The following is an 18,847-nucleotide window of genomic DNA, read 5'->3' as shown; positions in this document are numbered from 1 at the left end:
ACTCCTTCTCTTAGAATTCACCCCCTCTATGCTATGGTTCACCAGAGTCCTGTACTTGGAGATCAAACTTTCTGTTCAGCTCTGGTCATATCTCAATAGGAAAGTTTGAAAGTCCCCTGTTTCATTGAAAGTCCATTTTTTCCCCCTGAAAGAAGATGTTCAGTTTTGCTGGGTAATTGATTCTCAGTTGTGAACCAAGATCTTCTGCCTTCTACAAGCCCTTAATGTGGATGCTACTAGATTCTGTATAATCCTGACTATGGAGTCTCTGTAGTTGAATTGTTTGTTTCTGGCAGTTTTTAGAATTTTCTCTTGATTTGGGAGTTTTGGAATTTGACTAGAATATTCCTGGAAGTTTTTCTTTTGGGATCTCTTTCAGGAGGTGACCGGTAAATTCTCTCTTTCTATTTTATCCTCTCTGCTTCTAGCATCTCAGGCAATTTTGCTGTATTATTTCTTGAAAAATGAAGTCTACATTCTTCTCCTGGTCGTGGCTTTCAGATAGCCCAATAATTTTTAAATTATTTCTTCTGGATCTGTTTTCAATGATGTTTTGCATTTTCTTTTAATTTTTGGCTATTTTGGAAGTTTTATTTTTTCCTTATTTCTTGCAAAGTCATCAGTTTCATTTAGTTCCATTCTGCATTGAGGGAGTTGTTTTCTTCAGAGCTTTTTTAATCTCTTTTTCTAGCTGGCCAACTGCTTTTTCCTCATTAGCCTTTTTTGCTTTTTTCCATTAGATCTAAACTGGTTTTCAACATGTTTTCTTCAGTATTTTTTTTTTGGTGTGTATATATATATATCTTTCACCAAGCTGTTGATTTGGTTTTCATGATTTATCTTCATTGCTCTCATTTCTCCCAATTTTTCCTCCATCTCCCTTAATTGCTTTTCAAAGTCTTTTTTGAGCTCATCCATAGTCTGAGCCCATTTTCTATTTCTCTTGGAGGTTTTGGATACGGAAGCTCCGATTTTTGTCATCAAATGAGTATGTGTTTTGATCTTCCATCGGACTAAAGAATTCTTTATGATCAGATTCTCCTTTTTTCTGTTGTTCACTCATTTCCTCAGCCCAAGACAGCATTTCCAAGGCTTTGGGTTTTTTTTGGGCGGGCCATCGTGCTGGGACCTTTATTCCTCCAAGGTCTTATGTTCTCTTGCCTGTGCTTTGATATGTAGGTGACTACCTCACTTCCCTCTGCTCTGGAGCTATAAGGAGGGATCCTGCTCCTTTACTTAGTATGGAAGCCCAAACTGCAACCTAGATCTGAGTATAGGCTAGCAGCAGGGAGAACAGAGAAATTTCTACAATCTTCCCTGACCCCTTACCGTGTCTGGGGGTGCAGGCTGCTTTCTCCAGATTCTCCCTGAAGATTCTGCGGCTTGTGCTACTCACTCCACACTCAATCTGGTGTAGCAGAATTCTCTCACTGCCCCTTTAAGCTGTTGCCGGTGATCTCCGGGCTGGGCTACATTTCACTACAGCCCCGGCTTTTTTCCAACCCCTGGTCCTGGTGAAACACACTGTTTCTGGAACTTCAAGTTAACTTAGAAGAATTGGGAAAACGTATCTCTCAGTCTTTCTGTTGGTTCTGCCTCTAAGTTTTGGCTAGAGTCATCATTTGTTGGCTTTTGGAGTTTGCAGGGGAAGGAGTTCCCGGGAAATGCTGCCTTCATGCCGCCATCTTACCCTCCTGGTTTATTGAAATACATTACTGTAGTGTTTAGGATGCTCTGCAATGCTAATCTGAAGTTAGCAGAAGATCATCCAAAAATCAGGGCATGTGGAGGACCTTCCTCTTTGATTTGAACTCTTTACTGGGTATTATCTGTGACAAGGGCAAGTTTCTTTAGCAATTACATTTTTATGCCGCTCCTGATACTAATAGTTCTTAAGGTATTTTTTTTTTTGTCTTTTTTAGACCCATAGTTTCATGTGCCTGGATGATGCTTTGCTAGACAAGATGTTTACGTGTATGTTTTGCTCAAGAAAGTGCTTATGCATGGACTGTTCTAAGATAGTCTACAAATCAATAAGTTCAGTAGGATTTTCTAACTCCAGGGCTGGTACTCTTATCCACTGTGCCACCTAACTGCCCTTGTTATATTTTTTTGACAATTGTGACTGTAAAAATATAATGTACTATAGAAGCACATGTGAAAATTTGGTTATTTCCTTACATCTTTATCAGATATGCTCTATGTGATTATTTATTAAAAAAAATTTAGACTTAATGAAACAGACAGTAATTAATGAAAAATAACATCCATGATTTTTTTTCACTTAAGTCTTTGGTACCCTTTTTATTTTGAGACTCAATATTTTATTGATTTCAGAACCAATGGCAGGGCCACTTTCTGTGAATTTGATATATTACATATTGTTAATGTAGTATGTTACTCTAACCTTTATTTTCATTTTAGTTCAGATACAATGGTTTTATTATTAATATTATTATTACTATTATTTTTGGTTTTTGCAAGGCATTGGGGTTAAGTGACTTGCCCAAGGCCACACAGCTAGGTAATTATTAAATGTTTGAGGCCGTATTTGAACTCAGGTACTCCTGACTCCAGGGCTGGTGCTCCTATCCACTGTGCCACCTAACCACTGCCCCCCCCACTTCATTTTCTGAGTAATTCGCCATTCCCCCAAAATACTGATCTTTATTGCTGGTCAGAGAATAAAGTTCTTATCATAGTCTTTTAAATTGACAATTGTTCTAATAATTATGCTTCTAAGTTGTCAGTTTGGCATACAAATTCTTAAGAATTATTAAGATTTTTATCCCCCTTAAAACCATTGAATCTTTGGGAGTTTCTTTCTGTTTGTTAATGGTTATTGGCTGGAAACAGCCCTGCGCTTTAAGGGTTCAGTGCATATTTTTTCATGACACTGTTTTGTGGAGTCAGCTATCCAGCTGGCAGAAACAGCATGAGATAATTAACTTTCCATTTGTCAGCTGGCATCAATTGGTCCTTGAAATTCAGGCAAATGATGCTTTGACAGAATAAGAATGCAGGCCAACTTATGTCATGCTTCTTGAGACTTTTGAAAGTAGCAGAGACCAAAAATTTTGAAAATAAAGAAAATGAAATGGAAAGTTTATATGATCCTTAGGTCTCAGAGAGATGGTAATATCTCTTAAATGTCATTTTCATTGACAAATCATATCATTTTCTGATGTGAGTTATTTGCAGTGATAAAGACTTTAGTGGATTTAAAAAAAAAAATCTGTGGGAGCTGCTTCATCTCTACAGGGGTTGCTTCCCAGAATGCTGACTGAGTACTCTGACCTGGAAGCATTGCCATTTTCATTGCTCTATTGCTTTTAGTCACACTGCCATTCCAAAGCTTTTGAGCTCAGAATCCTGGACTGTCTCCACAAAAATTTTTTTTTTAAAGTTCAACAACACTAGGCAACACAGACTTATCTGACAAGAGCTATTGTATTCCACACTCATTAGCCTCTTCCATTAAAGGAAGGGAAGGACATTTTCTCATCTTTTCTCCCAGACTTAGTCGATGTAATTACATGTTTTATTGATGCTTTTTCTATACTTTCCATTAATAATCATTGTACGTTTTGTTTTCATGGTCTCTGTGTATTGTCAATTCATAATAGCTTTTTCTATTTTAGAAAATGTCTCATAATTTTTTATGTGGTGTGATATAGTCCATTGCATTCCTGTGCCACAATTTGTTTCATCATTCTCCAATTAATGGGTATTCTAGGTCAAACTTAACTCAGGCCAGGTCAGGGATTCAGGCTTGGGATTGAAACACTAGTCCTCGATAAAATTCAGTAAAAACACAATTTACGTAGGACACTATCATAAAATTCATCAAAAATATAAATTCACTTAGGGACAGATAGGTGGTGCAGTGGGTAGAGGCACAGGCTCTGGAGTCAGGAGGACCTGAGTTCAAATGGGACCTCAGACACTTAATAATTGCCCTAGCTGTGTGACATTGGACAAATCACCCTTAACCCCATTGCCTCAAAATAAATAAAAATTTAAAAAAAAGATTAAAAATACAGTTAAGGACACAATTAACCAATTAAAGCCATGGTTAAATCACAGTAGCATGCAGGAACACTACTTCCCCATAGACTTGGCTTTTCATTAAGTACAGAAGAAAATCTAGCTCACTTATTATTGGAATATTGGAATATTGATATTGGAACTGAGGTAGAATGGTCCTAGAGGTCATTTAGCCCAAACTTTCATTTATACAGAGGAAATTGATACCCTTTGGGGCTTAAATGCTTACCAGGATCATAAAGATCCTGACAGCATTTGAACCCCAAGGTCTTCCAGATTCATCTGGATCCAACCAAATCCGAAGAATGACTTTCTTGTTTTCTTAAAGGGAAACCAGCCCATATTATGTAAAACAGATGGTATTTGGAATAGGAGTCCTCAAAAATCTTTGTGGGGATTTAAATGAGCTAAAGGTCTTTTTTTTTTGGCAAGATTCACTTCACTGATATAAAAGAGAAGCAATACTGGAGGAGGAATTTAGATTCTTAATGATTCTTAATATAAAGCTGCAGTTATAAACTGGAACAGTAACAGTAATGAGTGTTATGCCTCATAGAATCACAAAATCATTTGTAGCTTGTACTATTTACAATCAGTAAGTACTATTTATTAAGCACTACAGATATAGGGCAGTCGCTTACCTCAAATGATTTACTACTTTTGGGGGAGGGTGTGTGTGACTTGGACAACATGTAAATAACTGTTCAAATAAACATATGCAGGATAAATTGAAAATAATCAACAGAGAGAAAAGATACAAGCATAAATCATTCCTCTGAGTAGGAAAAAAATGGGTTTACCTAAAGAAACAATTATGGGAACTTGCTTATAAAAGACATGAAGGAAAGACAAGTAAATGGACTCATATCACCATTATTAGTAATTGTGATAGAAATGCTAGCCTAGATATACTACCAAGACAAGAAAAGAAATTGAGGAAATGGATCTAGGCAAAGAGAAAAAGTGATCACTTTTGCAGTTAAGACAATGCATACCTGGTACTTCCACTAAAGATTCCACCAAAATTAATAGAAATAATTTATAATTTCAGTGTAGTTGTAGGCAAAAGGATAAGTCTACATAAGCATAAGGATAGAGAGAGGATTCAGGAAGTAAATGTTGTAGATTGTTCCTCAGCTTCAGGGAGTCAGTATTACCAGCAGGTTGACTGATAGATTACTTTTCTCCTAGTTGAATTCATATTTACTGTAATGGGATACAGACAGTTTTAGTGTTCTGTCATATCCTGAAAAGGCAAAGGAGGGTGGTAGTGTTAGGGTCAACATTTTTATCCTTAAATTTCCAATATATCTTTTCTGTACTCACTTAGAAAATATGCTAGACTGAATTGTGATAAGGAAAGCTAGATAAAGGTCACAGTTAACCACTTACCTTGCCCAGCTTACCTCAAGAAGATGATATTTTGGCTTTTTTTTTTTTTTTTTTGAGTGAGGCAATGGACTTAAGTGAATTGCCCAGTAAGTATCAAAGTATTTTGCGTAAGTATCAAAAGTTTGAGGTCAAATTTGAACTCAGGTCTTTCTGACCCCAGGGTCAGTGCTCTATCTACTCCACCCCCTAACTACCCTTACCTTTCTGCCTTGAAGAAGTCCTTGAAATCAGGGAGGTATGCCATGACATGTGAATTGGATTTGAGTGAGGGGGTGCTGTGCTGAGTCACCAGCCAGATATGTAACAGGATGACTGGATTCAAGACAGTTTTGTGGTTGAATGACTTGTTCAAGGTCACACAACTAATAAGTATCAGGTATTCAAGGCCAGATTTGAATTTAGGTCCTTATTCCAGGACTGGTGTTATATCTATTATACCATCTCTTAAGGAAAATAAGGTATCTGGAAAATAGATTCAAGAGATTTGTTGGATTACCCAAAAGTCACACACATCATATTTCTAGAAATTACATAGGAAAACTGCCCAGATATCTTAGATCCAGACAGCAAATTAGAAATTGAAAGAATTCATTGGTCACTTCCTGGAAGGAGAAAAAAAAATAGTTCCAGGAGTATTATAGCCAGAATTTCAAGGAGTATTGTGATTGAATAAATTGTTCCCCTGATTTTGTTTACTTCACCCTGCATCAGTTCATATTACCTGGAATTGTCTTTCATTTCCTAGAAAAAAAATATTCTTTTATGTTAACAATACAACATGATAATTTATTCAGCGACTCCCTGTTTGTCTTAAGAAATACTATAAAGCACTCCTTTAGATTCTAGTTATTTTCCATTTTATCTACTTTTAGTTTGTTTTGCTTTTGATTATTCCTTTTTCCTGTATTTACTTGGCTCTCTAGTTCTAAATATATCTGGGTAGTTTTCATTTATAATTTTTTCAATAGTGTTCAGGTTTATTTTTCATTCTAGTGATTAATCTTTTTGAATTCTTTTCTTGTCACTATTGGTTTTTAAAAATATAACATGTCTAGGGGCAGCTAGGTACAGTGGATAGAGCCACCAGCCCTGGAGTCAGGAGCACCTGAGTCTCAGACACTTAATAATTACTTAGCCGTGTGGCCTTGGGCAAGCCATTTAACCCCATTGCCTTGCAAATATCTTCATATATATATATAAACATCTTGCAATTTTTTAGTTTTTCCAATCTTTTATTTTGTCCTGTGTTTTTTTTTTTTTTTTTTTTGCAAGCAGTGGGGTTAAATGGCTTGCCCAAGGCCACACGGCTAAGTAATTATTAAGTGACTGAAGTCAGATTTGAACTAAGGTTCTCCTGACTCCAGGGCTCTATCCACTGCACCATTTAGCTGCCCTGCAATATTATTTTTCAGGAAGTCTGTTACTTGGTTAAATTTTACTGCTTTCTTTAAGCTCTTTTCTCCTTCCAAGTTTTCCTCTATAACTTTTCTTCACACATTTCATTTTTTGCTTTATTTTTTGGAGTATTCATATAGTCCTTGAGGAACATTTTTAGTAGATTCTCTTGATTACATAGTTGTTACACAGTTACTCTTTGGGAGGGAATCTTTAGGTCTTTAATGATTTTTTAAATAAGTATTATTTGGTAGTCTTTGTTTTTTACACATTGTTCCAAAAGTAGAGCTTTATACCACCATCTTGCTTTGTTTTTTTTTTTTTTGTTGGGAGTGGTCAGCCTTTCTTTTTTTTTTTTTAGATTTTTTTCAAGGCAATGGAGTTAAGTGGCTTGCCCAAGGCCACACGGCTAGGTAATTAGTAAGTGACTGAGGTCGGATTTGAACTCAGATACTCCTGACTCCAAGGCTGGTGCTCTACCCACTGCACCACCTAGCCGCCCCGTGGTCAGCTTTTCTTGATTTCCCTCAGATCACCAGTGTATCTGTGTTGGTCTTAGTCTCCTGAATTTAGGATCCCCTCTGTTAGGGACAGTGCAATCACTTGGCCTAGGTTATTCCTTTCTGAACACTGACTGTAGCTTCTGTTACCCTTCAGGACTTCTAGGAATCCTAGCTTGAGACTTTCTGATCACACTTGGAGTTTCCTTAGAGTTTTCAGCTCTTGATGCTTCCTGACAGAACTTTGCTGCTTACTTGTGTTTCTGTCTCTTTAGGGAGGCCACTGTTTTTTTTTTTTTTAACCTGGCTTTTTCTGGTGATCTCTTTTCTAGCCTATGGACTTTTGGCTGCTTCTTTGTGTAGTTCTGGGGAGAAGTTCCATTACTCTAATTACTCATTAGATTTCTTGCCCATTATTTGGCCTTGGGAGGATTTTAGGTTTTTATTAGAATCAGTCTATTGGAGCTATGTGGTTTGCCTTCCTTTGGGTTTGTTATATTAACTGGAAGTATTTATTAACATCCTATTATATTCTTATCACTGTGCTAAGTACTGGGGATATAAATAGAGGCAAAAAGCAGTCCTGTTGTCAACAAGCTCTTGATCTAATGGGGAGAAAACATGTAAACAATTATTTCAAACAAGATATATCCAGGATAAATTGTAGATAACTTTATAGGGAAGGCAGTACTAAGATTTAGGGAGATTGGTGAAATCCTGAGATTGGTAAAATAACTGATACTTGAGGAAAGACAGGGCAACAGGATTTATGACATGGTTATCCATCTTCAGGAAGATTAGTGGATGGGAAAGATGACTTGAGGCAGACAGGCAGATGAAAAAGCTCTTATGTGAGGACCTGTATCAGATGATGACTGTAAGTGGAGAAAAGTTGATATATTGTCAAAATAGAAGTGATGAGACTTGATAAGTAAGGAGTTTGAGGGTAACAATGGGGTGGGTAGTAGCCTAAATAATTGAAAGGGTGGTGCCATTAAGAGTAAAAGGGGAGGGGTGGATAGGTGGCAAAGTGGATAAAGCATGAAAGTGGATAAAGGATGAAATTGTGAAGAGGCCATTATATTTGGCAATTTTGTTGGTAATTTTGGAAAGAACTTTTTATGTTGAAGCATGAGATTGGAAGTCATTTTTTTCATTCCTGTCATTCCTATCATCAAACTTTAATTAAAAGATGTTGGGCATACAGAGATGAATAGAGGGGGCAGCTGGGTGGAGCAGTGACTCTAGCATTGACCTTGAAATCTGAAAGGTCTGAGTTCAAAAATCCATCCTAATTATGAATTACCAATTGTGTGACCCTTGGTAAGTCACTTAACTCAATGACTTTAAAAAAAATACAGTCCACCCCAGTGAGGAAAATCCCTCCATGAAAGTGTTCCTATTCTGAAATTTAGAGAGTTGGGAGGGGAAATGACAAATTATGAAATGACCAGTATATAACAAAGGTAAGACTTGAGCCCACATCTTTTTCCCTATAAGATAAATCTACTGCACCATGTTTCCTTCAGTTTCTCTCATTTTTCCTTCTCTCCTGACACTGCCATTGGTGATACAGGTCCTGATTTCCTCTTGTTCATCTTTATTTTTTATTTATTTACACATTACTAAAATATTCTTGTTGTAAGAGTAAACAAAATCCTTCCCTCCCTCCACAAAAAATATTAAAACCTCATGAGAAATAAAGTGAAAGAAAATATGGGGAAAATATGCTTCAGTTTGTGTTCTGATACCATCAGCTCTGTCTCTGGAGTGGATCCATTCTTTATCATTAGTGATTGGAAGCCATTTAAAAGAGAATGAGAAGAGAGAAAGTGAAGGCACCAATTTGTAGACTGCTTTTTGAAGGAGTTTAACCTTAAAAGGAAGGAGGAGAAATAAAGAATAATAGCTAGTTTAGTAGAATTGAGGATCAAGGAAACTGGTTTTTTTTTAAAGGATGAGGGAGACATGAGTTTTCTGGGCAGCTGGGAAATTTATGATTAATGAGAAAGTAGGTATGGTAGAGTTGACAGTCTGGAGAATGTGAATGTGATTAAGGGTATATGTGAAGGGATTTGTTGTGACAAGTAATAGTACTATCTGTTCAATATAGGTAGAATGAAAGTAGTAGGAGAAGACATTTAAATGAAATGAGATGAAGAGAGTTGTTTTCAGATTGTGGGATGAAATGGTGACTCAACTAGGAAGGTTATAGGTATTGCATAATATTGACCCAGTTAAGATTATGTAAAAAAAATCTGAAATAGAAGTAATTGGTTTGGTTCCCTTTTTCTAGCCCTATGGAATAGACCAGGTCCATGGATCTTCTAAGTTTTTGTGGACTGGAAGATTGTTTCTGCCACTCTAGAATTTGATTAGAGTCATAATTTGGAGTGGTCTGGGAGGAGGGAGAGCTGCTGGGATTTCTGCCTTCACTCCCTCATCTTTGGTCTGCCCTCTTGTTTTTTCTTCCAGTTCTTAGTGGGAGTGAGAAAATAGCAATAAAGTCAGTAGGTGGTAGAAGTAAATTAAATTTGGATACTTGACATCATGATCCCTTAAGACAAGGGGACAAGGAATTATAATGTAGAATAGAACTGATTCATCAGTGAATGGAGATAGGGAAGGGGGAGGAGAGTGTAGCCAGTGCTGGAGTGATGGGAAGGTGGGAAAGATTGAAGATCATGGTGAAGAGGGGGAACAGGAGATGATAATATGGAATGAAAAAATATTATCAAATAAAAGAAATTAAAAAATTTAAGAACGTGAAAGAGGAATACTTTTGAGTGAAGGATATGACCATCTATAGCTAAGGTGAGGTCTTTGAAATAATTACATGATTTGAGTAGATTGAGGATATTTAGATATTTGAGGGAATACCAATGTTTATATATAATTCCTCCTAGTTAGAAGGATAATGTTATAAAAGGAAAAAAAGGGGTGTCTGGGCTTAACTTTGAAGTCATTTAGGAAGAAAGACTTCCTAGGGATTAGTAAGTAGATGATAACTGTCATCTCAATTGGATGTAAATAAAAAAAAGAGGTTTGAGTATGCTAGATAGTCTGAAACAGGATACCCTGGGAAACAAGTGGAAAGTGCATTTGAAAAGTTTGACAATGTAATTGAATGTGGCTCATGCCCTCCAATATGTCAGCTTTGCCAGGAAGTGATCCAAGACTATATATTTTTTTATGGATGACCACATGGAATTTGAAGTGCTTTTGGGTGTCCAGCAAGATCCCTTTCGCAAACATTTCCTGAAAGCAGTTTGTCAATCATTAGCAGAAAGGAAAGATAGGTCTTTTAATTTTGATCATATTGTACTAACATTTACTGTTACTGGGATTTTGTTCCATTCCCCAGTCAATGCACATTTTTAAAGTGATCATAGGATCGTAAATAGAATTGGAAGGGACTTCAGAGGTCATCAATCCAAGTTTGTCTTACAGCTGAGGAAACTAAGTAACAATTTATCCATGTTCAAACAACTTTTAAGTGCATGAGATAATATTTGAATTGTCTTCCTGACTGTAAGTCTAACATTCTTATTATGCCTTGGTGCCGCTTTAGAAAGTTTTCACACATTTGGAACTATTGTTTTCAACTTCCTTGAAGTATAGTGTAATCCCTTAAACTTTGAACAAAATTTTAGTAACTTTTCCTGCTTAATTGCAGGTTTTTTCCAGGACAGTTGAATCAGTTCACAGTAACAATTTATGAGAAATTACTAAGTTGTTGGTGTGGTTTTGTTCTTTGTTCTTGAAGACCATATGTCATCAAGAAGGTGATTCCCTGACAAGCATATGAATTGAATTTTGAGTGAGAGGGTGCTGTGCTAAGTCATCAGCTTTGCTTTCTCCTCCAGAGCTACCTGAGTTCAGTGGCCAGATTCGAATCAGGAAGATGGGATGTGGGCCTGGATGTGAGGCATTCAGGGTTATATGACTTGCCCAACATCACACAGTAAGTGGCAAGTTTCTGAGACTAGAGACCCCAAGGTCAGTGTTCTATCCTATTCACCACCTAGTTGCCCTGTGGTTGCCCTACTCTGGGAAAGCACCTAGACTTGGTAATAGGAGTGGGGGATGGGAGTCACATCATCCCGGGGTAGAGAGAAGTAGGGTTTGTGTTATAATGCTCCTCCACAAGCAGAATGCTTTGTGACCTCATAATGGTATTGGAATTTCAATAACTTATTTGTTTAAGCTGTCTTTTGTAAAGTTTCCTTAAAATAATGACTTAAAAGTAATAATACTTAAATCTGGGAAAGGAAGAAACATGTTCTCATGCCTTTACTTGAAAATTGAGGGGGGCAGCTAGGTGGCGTAGTGGATAAAGCACTAGCCTTGGAGTCAGGAGTACCTGGGTTCAATCCCATCTCAGACACTTAATTACCTAGCTGTGTGGCCTTGGGCAAGCCACTTAACCCCATTTGCCTTGCAAAAAAACCTAAAAAAGAAAAAAAGAAAATTGAGGGATTATATACCATCTCAAACATTTGCTCAGTGTTATTCTGGCAGATTCACTTTAAACCCATGACCTTCAGTTTCCTCAATTGTGAAGTGGTGACATTAACAGTCCTCTACCTCACAGGGAGGAAGCTCCTAGCAAACATTGTCATGTACGACATTTTAAAAAATTGGTTATTAATCTCAGATTTTCTGAGAGGATGCAGGTAATTTAGAAAGCTGCTCTCAGGAGAATAATTTTAGCATGTTTTAATTTTATACCTACCAAGTTTGTTTTTTAATTATGTAACTAGGACTATTGGAATTCTTGGTATTACAATGATTTGTGAAGTGATATAATCTTTCACATGACATTTAAGGCCTACTGTGATCTGGCCCATAATACTTGTCATCACTTGTCTATAGTTAGTCTAACTCCCTATTTCCTCCTCTGCCTTCACTCAGGAGCCCAAATGAATTTTGTATTTCAGCTTGTTCATCCTAATTTTAACTCAAATTTATTTTTTTTAATTTTAGAAAGTTTTTAATCTATTTTGAGTTTTACAATTTTCCCCCCAATCTTGCTCCCCCCCCCCCACAGAAGGCAGTTTGTTAGTCTTTACATCATTCCCATAGGATATGCATTGATCTAAGTTGAGTGTGATGAGAGAGAAATCATATCCTTAAGGAAGGAACATATAGTATGTGATATAGCAGAATTACATAATAAGATAACTTTTTTTAAAAATTAAAGGTAGTAGGGGTGGCTAGGTGGCGCAGTGGATAGAGCACTAGCCCTGGAGTCAGGAGTACCTGAGTTCAAATCTGGACTCAGATACTTATTAAAGGTAAAATAGTCTTTGGTCTTGGTTGAAACTCCACAATTCTTTCTCAGGATACAGATGCCATTCTCCATTGCAGTTATCCCAAAATATGCCTGATTGTTGTCCTTGTTGGTGTGATCATCACTCCTATGTTGCTGTTAGGGTGTACAATGTTCTTCTGGTTCTACTCATCTCACTCAGCATTAGTTGATGCAAATCTTTCAACTTTTATTTTAGAAAGATTTTATTTATTTTGAATTTTACAATTTTTCCCCTAATCTTGCTTCCCTCCCCCTACCACCCACAGAAGGCAGTCTGTTAGTCTTTACATTGATTTCATGGTATGCATTGATCTAAATTGAATGTGATGAGAGAGAAATCATATCCTTAAGAAACAAACTGTCAGCAAAATTACATAATAAGATAACATTCTTTTTATAATTAAAGGTAATAAGTCTTTGGTCTTTGTTCAAACTCCACAATTCTTTCTCTGGATACAGACAGTATTCTCCATTGCAGATACCCCAAAATTGTGCCTGATTGTTGCACTGTTGGAGAGCAAGTCCTTTAAGGTCCGGTCATCACCCTCATGTTGCTGTTACAATGTTTTTGTTCAATGTTTTGTGCAATGTTTTTCTGATTCTGCTCATCTCACTCAGGATCAGTTCATGCAAATCCTTCCAGGCTTCCCTGAATTCCCATCCCTCATGGTTTCTAATAGAACAGTAGTGTTCCATGACATACATATACCATATTAACTCAAATTTCAGAGGCTCTGTGGAAGTGCCATCTGTTCTAAATTCTTTTTTATAGGAAGTAATCTTTCTGTCCTTATTGTTTTTTTCAAATTATACTTTGTTACTATACTTATCTCTTAGTTCCTTAACTGGAACTTTGTGAAGGAGAAGAATTGTTACCTTGGCCTTGTGCTTTATTAGGTTGCTTTGTATATTAAGCAATGAATAAATGTTGTTGGCTGATTGTACCTGTCAGAATTAGTAACTATAATATGCAACTGGCATAAGATTCACCATAATATGGTCTATCTGAAAAAGTGTCTACTAATGAGAGGTTCAGAAGGAATAATAACACAAGGTATGTTGAGATAATAATTGATTTCTTAGAATGGGGAGAAGACATGTCTTTGTAGCATTGAGGAGCACTTGGGAAAGTTTCTTGAAGAATGCAGAATTTTAGCTGAGATTTGAAGAAAGATGGAGAAGTTAGTAGGTAGAATTAAGGGGACAAGAGTATATTTAAGGCATGAAGACTAGATATTGAAAAGACCATGTGTCTAGAGAGAGGAATGTATGTAGAAGGGAGAGTGAAATAAAATGTAATATTGAAAAGGTAGAAAGGGGCAGGATGAAAGACTTATAACAGCCACATAGTCTGCAATAAAACAAATTGGGTATGTTTTTAGATCCTGTTTGGTCGGATATTTTCTTATCTAAAGAGAGCAATTGGTATCTTGTTTGATTTGTTAGATAATTAAGTTGAAAAACATCCCCTTTTAATTTACTTGCAATTTCTGGTATTACCCTTCTAGGGTCTCTTCTTTGTTATGGTGAATTAATGCTGATTAATGAGGTTTTTCTGTCTTCTATGTAGTTTACCTATTTGCATTGCTAATGAGCCTTAGTGCCTGTATTGATTGAATCTTGACTAGATTATCCATGCAGCTGCCACCTTTTATTTTGTCTTTCCTGACTCCCCTCTAGATAGTGTCACCTTCCCAAATTTTATTGAACTTATATGTACTTAATTTGTTTGTGTTTATTCCTTCCCTTCTCAAATAAGATGAAAGTAAGTTCCTTGAGACCTTGGGCAGTTTCATTTTTGCCATTTTATTTTAGATGACTAGCGCAGTTTCTGGTACTTAAATTTTGTTGCTAGATTAATCTTGATTTCAGCTAAGTGATGTCATTTTTGTTTATTGAAAATGCTGCCCCCTTTTTTTGTATGTAGTAGCTAGCCAAATGTTATACAGTTTACATTTGAACTTTATTTGCAGAGATAAGTGAAATAATAAAAGATCCTTATCTTTAACTGTGCCCTAAGTCTATCTTTATCTTCTCTCAAGAACTTCTTTAAAAACTGGAGGGGGGGGGTGTGGCTAGGTGGCGTAGTGGATAAAGCACCAGCCTTGGAGTCAGGAGTACCTGGGTTCAAATCCGGTCTCAGACATTAATAATTGCCTAGCTGTGTGGCCTTGGCCAAGCCACTTAACCCCATTTACCTTGCAAAAACCAAAAAAAAAACTGGAGGGACTGGAACCTAAAAAGCTTTTTTTTATTGTGTTCAGTCATTTTTGTTATTTTTTTTCCTGTTCTTCAAAAAGTAATTTATAACTATTATTCTGGGAGGGGGAAAAGTTGCATATTTTGATATGTAGTTGTTTGACCTATTTATCAGTGATTTCAGCACTGGAAGTGCATTTGGTCATCCCTTGAAATTAGAATAAGATTACCATTGACTTAAGGTTAATTTTACTGTTCTTAACATTTTTTTCTGAGGTATCTTAAAATTTTGCTTCACTAAATAGTTTCTTATGTTTTATATTTTCAAGGGGAAAGAGTATCCTTGACTTGATCAGAGATAAAGCCCAAACAACTCTATGGGATGGGAGTAGGGGAGGGAACAAACAACTTCTAGTCTAGGTAAGAGGTTTAGTGATATAGAATCCAGTACATTTCCCAGTAGGAGGAAGGATATATAAATGATTTTCAGAAGAACAGCAAACAGTAAATGACCACATAAAAACCTGTTCTACTAGTGAGATTATGCATGTTAAATTTCCCTTCAATTTTCATTTCACACCTTGCAAATGATAAAGGTTCAAATGTGAGAAGAGGACCGTATTACTCTGACTTGGTTGTGCTATGAATTGATCCAACTGCTCTAAGTGAAACTGGAATTATGAAAGAGTGACTGAAGTTGTTCATTCCTTTGGCTCAGTGATTCTACTATGAAAAAGATATGTTAAAGCTTTCAAAGACTAGTCTAATATTGATTGATAGTATCATTTTAATATAGCAAAGAGTTGGAAACAAAGTAGATGCTCATCATTTGGGAAAATTTTATGAATATTTAGAGAAATATGGGGAAATGGTTCAAAATGAAGTAAGTGGAACAATTTATATCAAAGCAAATGAAGTAACTAGTGGAAAGGTACAGTAGAGTAAAATATTGCATACATTTTGAGATGTTTTATGTTCTTATTTTCTCCATTGCTCTCCTTCCTCATTCCCTTCCAAAAAAAACTCTCCCTGGTAACAGATGTATATGGTCAAGCATAATAAATCAACATAATGGTTATGTTTGGAAAGTATTCATTATTCTGTAGCTTCAATTCACCATCTTTCTACCTAGTGGTAATACTGGAATCAGAGGACTATTTTGGTGGGACCACATTGAAGACTAGTCTTTCTGGTCTGAATTGTCTTCTTTACTGTTCCTCACACACACTTCCTCTCTTGTCTTGATACCCTTACATTTGCTCTTTGTCAGGAATTTACTTCTATCTCATTTTTCTTAATAGAATTCCTTATTGCCTTCAGAATTCAAGCGGCACTTTTATACAGAGACTTTTCTAACATTTTCTGCTCCAGCTATGAGTACCCTCCTCTTTGTGCCTGATATTTATTTTATGTACTTTGAAGGAAAGGGCTATTTAATTTTTACCTCTTTTATCCCCAGAACCTATCACAATTCTTGATATATAGGAACCCTAATTGTTAATTGAATAATAAAATTCTAGAATATCAGCAGCAAGCACTTGGAGAAATAATGTAAAATATAGTACCATGACTTTGTGTTACAGAAATAGGAAACCCTCTGACATATTGGGTAAATCTTCTGTGTAAGATTTTCAAAAGTAACATGTACAAAAATGACATGGAATGTCAAGATATGGATGGGTTGAAATCTTTAGCTGTGGAGTGAGGTGACCATATTGAAGTAGTTCACTATATTATTAAAACAGTTTCAGAGAAGGTGAGTGACCAGTCTGAAGTCTGTAGCTTGTGTTCTTATTATATCACTCAACAAAATTGCATTTCTTCAGGTGTAAAACAGGAAATTTTTTTTAAAATTAAGTTTATTTATATTTTTAGGAGAACAAAGTTGCTGTTCTTGTCAGTTTCCTTTTGAATTTTATTCCCCCCCTCTGAATTTTTAAAGATACTTCCATGAGCTTGTTTCATTTCTTTTTATGTGGAACAGTATTACTATCTCCCTTAAGTAGAAAAAGGTAAAAAAAAGAATAACAAATGAAATACATTCTTTTATTCATCTTAATAGTCATTGTACCCATAATTATTTCTTATTTCCTTCATATGGTGCTTCTTTGAAATTATTGACATTTCATAGAAATCAGGGAGTGGGAAAGCAGTTTGAGAACCTTAAACCAGTGTTCAAAAATAGGTTATCCTTAAATGTGGGTGTTCCATTGCCAAAAAAGACTTCAGAAGATGTTAGAGTGAAGTTCAAGTTATAAACTTCATTTTGTAAAGTGTAAAAAGTTATGTCTTTCTGCTTTTTTTCTATATTAAATAAAATTTTTAATTTAAATTTTTTTTTTTGAAATTAACGTGAGTAGATTTTTTTGGAGACAGAAGGGTGTGTTATATACATTAAGTACCCAAGGCTGGATTTGTACCCGGTTCCTCCTCATTCCAGGGCCAGTGCTTTATCCAGTGCACCACCTACTTTATAAGTAGATTTTTAAGCCTGAGATTTGTGCAGAAGTAGTTTGGATTGCTAAGCTTTCAGAACAGCTGTGTTAATAGTGGAAAGAAAATGATTTTGTAGTTTTAAAAACCTGGATTTCATGGTTAGCTCTACATTATTCTTTAATCTCTGGCAGATCACTTTTTATCTCTGAGCTTTTGAACTATCTATAAAATGGTGATAATTATACTGGCATCACATAACAGTGTTTTTGTAAATTAGGTGTGAATTGCTTGGTAAATCATGAAGTGGTATTTAAATATCAGTTCTTGTTAGATAAGTTGTGAAAAACCAGTGACATAAATTCCCATTTTAAAAATACCAAAAGATTTGTATCTTATATAGAAAGAATTTGACGTCATTTTCTTAAACATCTACTATTTTTAAAAAACTAGTGAGTTTTTTAAAGGAAATCTGAAAGAATGGTTGTGATGCAAAGCTAATGTCCTCAGGAGATTCAGATTGTGAATAGTGGCTGCTAAAAGCCCTGTCAATTCAATTAAACATCTACTATATACCTACTATCGGTATTAAAAAGATAAGTTATGTCACAGTCCCAAGAAGCTTAGATCTTACTTTAGGGGAGAAAGAAAGAGTAAGGGAAGATAAGGACAGATAGTAACTATTTCAAGGTTAGGTATGGGTGTTGGGAGAAGAAAGAGATACAGATGACAGTGTTCTAGGAAAATTTGAGGTGGGGACAACATTTCTCTTGTTAAAAAGAGAATATTTTTAAAGTCTAACATTGTTATTTGACAATCATTATTTCAAGATCTATAAAATCTTTGAGCACTTTGTCAGATCTTTCCAGTGACAACATTGGCTAGGTGGAGTTCCAGTACAATTTTAAGAAGCACTTAATTTAATTAAAAAAAATCTTCTCTTTTTCTGTTATTACCATAGCCAACAACTTGTGTCACTTTTTCTATGCAATGCATTCTTATTTTCTTTAGTGTGAATTAAGTTTAAGAATGTGATTAGGAAGCCTGAAAATTTTCATATTTTTAGTGGACTGTAAGCTTTCAACTAGGCCAGTAGTGTAATGTGGAAGCCAAAAAGCTAATGTCCTGCCCTAGTTAGACCTCATTTCAAATGCCATGTCCAGTACTATCATATTTTGAGAAAGACTTTAATAAACTTGGAGAGGGTTCAGAGGATAATGCTAGGATACTGAAAAGCCTTAGGATTATATGAAGATCAACTGAAGATTGTAAGACTACTTAGCCTAGGGAAAAGATGATTTGAGGGACATAACTGTGGTCAAGTAGATGTCATCTATAGGATAAATTAGACTTGATCCATTTGAACCCAGAGGAAAGACTTGCTGGTTAGAAGTTGCAAACTTGATGAGAGAACAATTAGACCTCTTCCCTCTCCTATTCCCTCTCCATCCTGTCCTCCAAGTGGAATGAATAGTAGACAGCCTTAACATTGAGGATTTCTCCTCCATAGGCTTTGTGAATGCACAGTAGGTTTTCCATTGAAGAAATTGTTCTTTGAACTGGAGTT

At 35.9% G+C, this 18,847-nt stretch overlaps 1 protein-coding gene across 3 annotated transcripts in view; it reads left to right on the top strand.

Moving 5' to 3' along the window:
- EPB41L5 (erythrocyte membrane protein band 4.1 like 5) overlaps positions 1-18,847 on the top strand; it is a 121,785-nt gene that overhangs the window by 16,027 nt on the left and 86,911 nt on the right. The gene's annotated exons all lie outside the window — the stretch shown is intronic.

The sequence above is a fragment of the Macrotis lagotis genome, chromosome 1, assembly GCF_037893015.1.
Source record: "Macrotis lagotis isolate mMagLag1 chromosome 1, bilby.v1.9.chrom.fasta, whole genome shotgun sequence".
NCBI lineage: Eukaryota > Metazoa > Chordata > Mammalia > Peramelemorphia > Peramelidae > Macrotis > Macrotis lagotis.
This window is presented reverse-complemented; position numbering and strand designations above follow the sequence as displayed.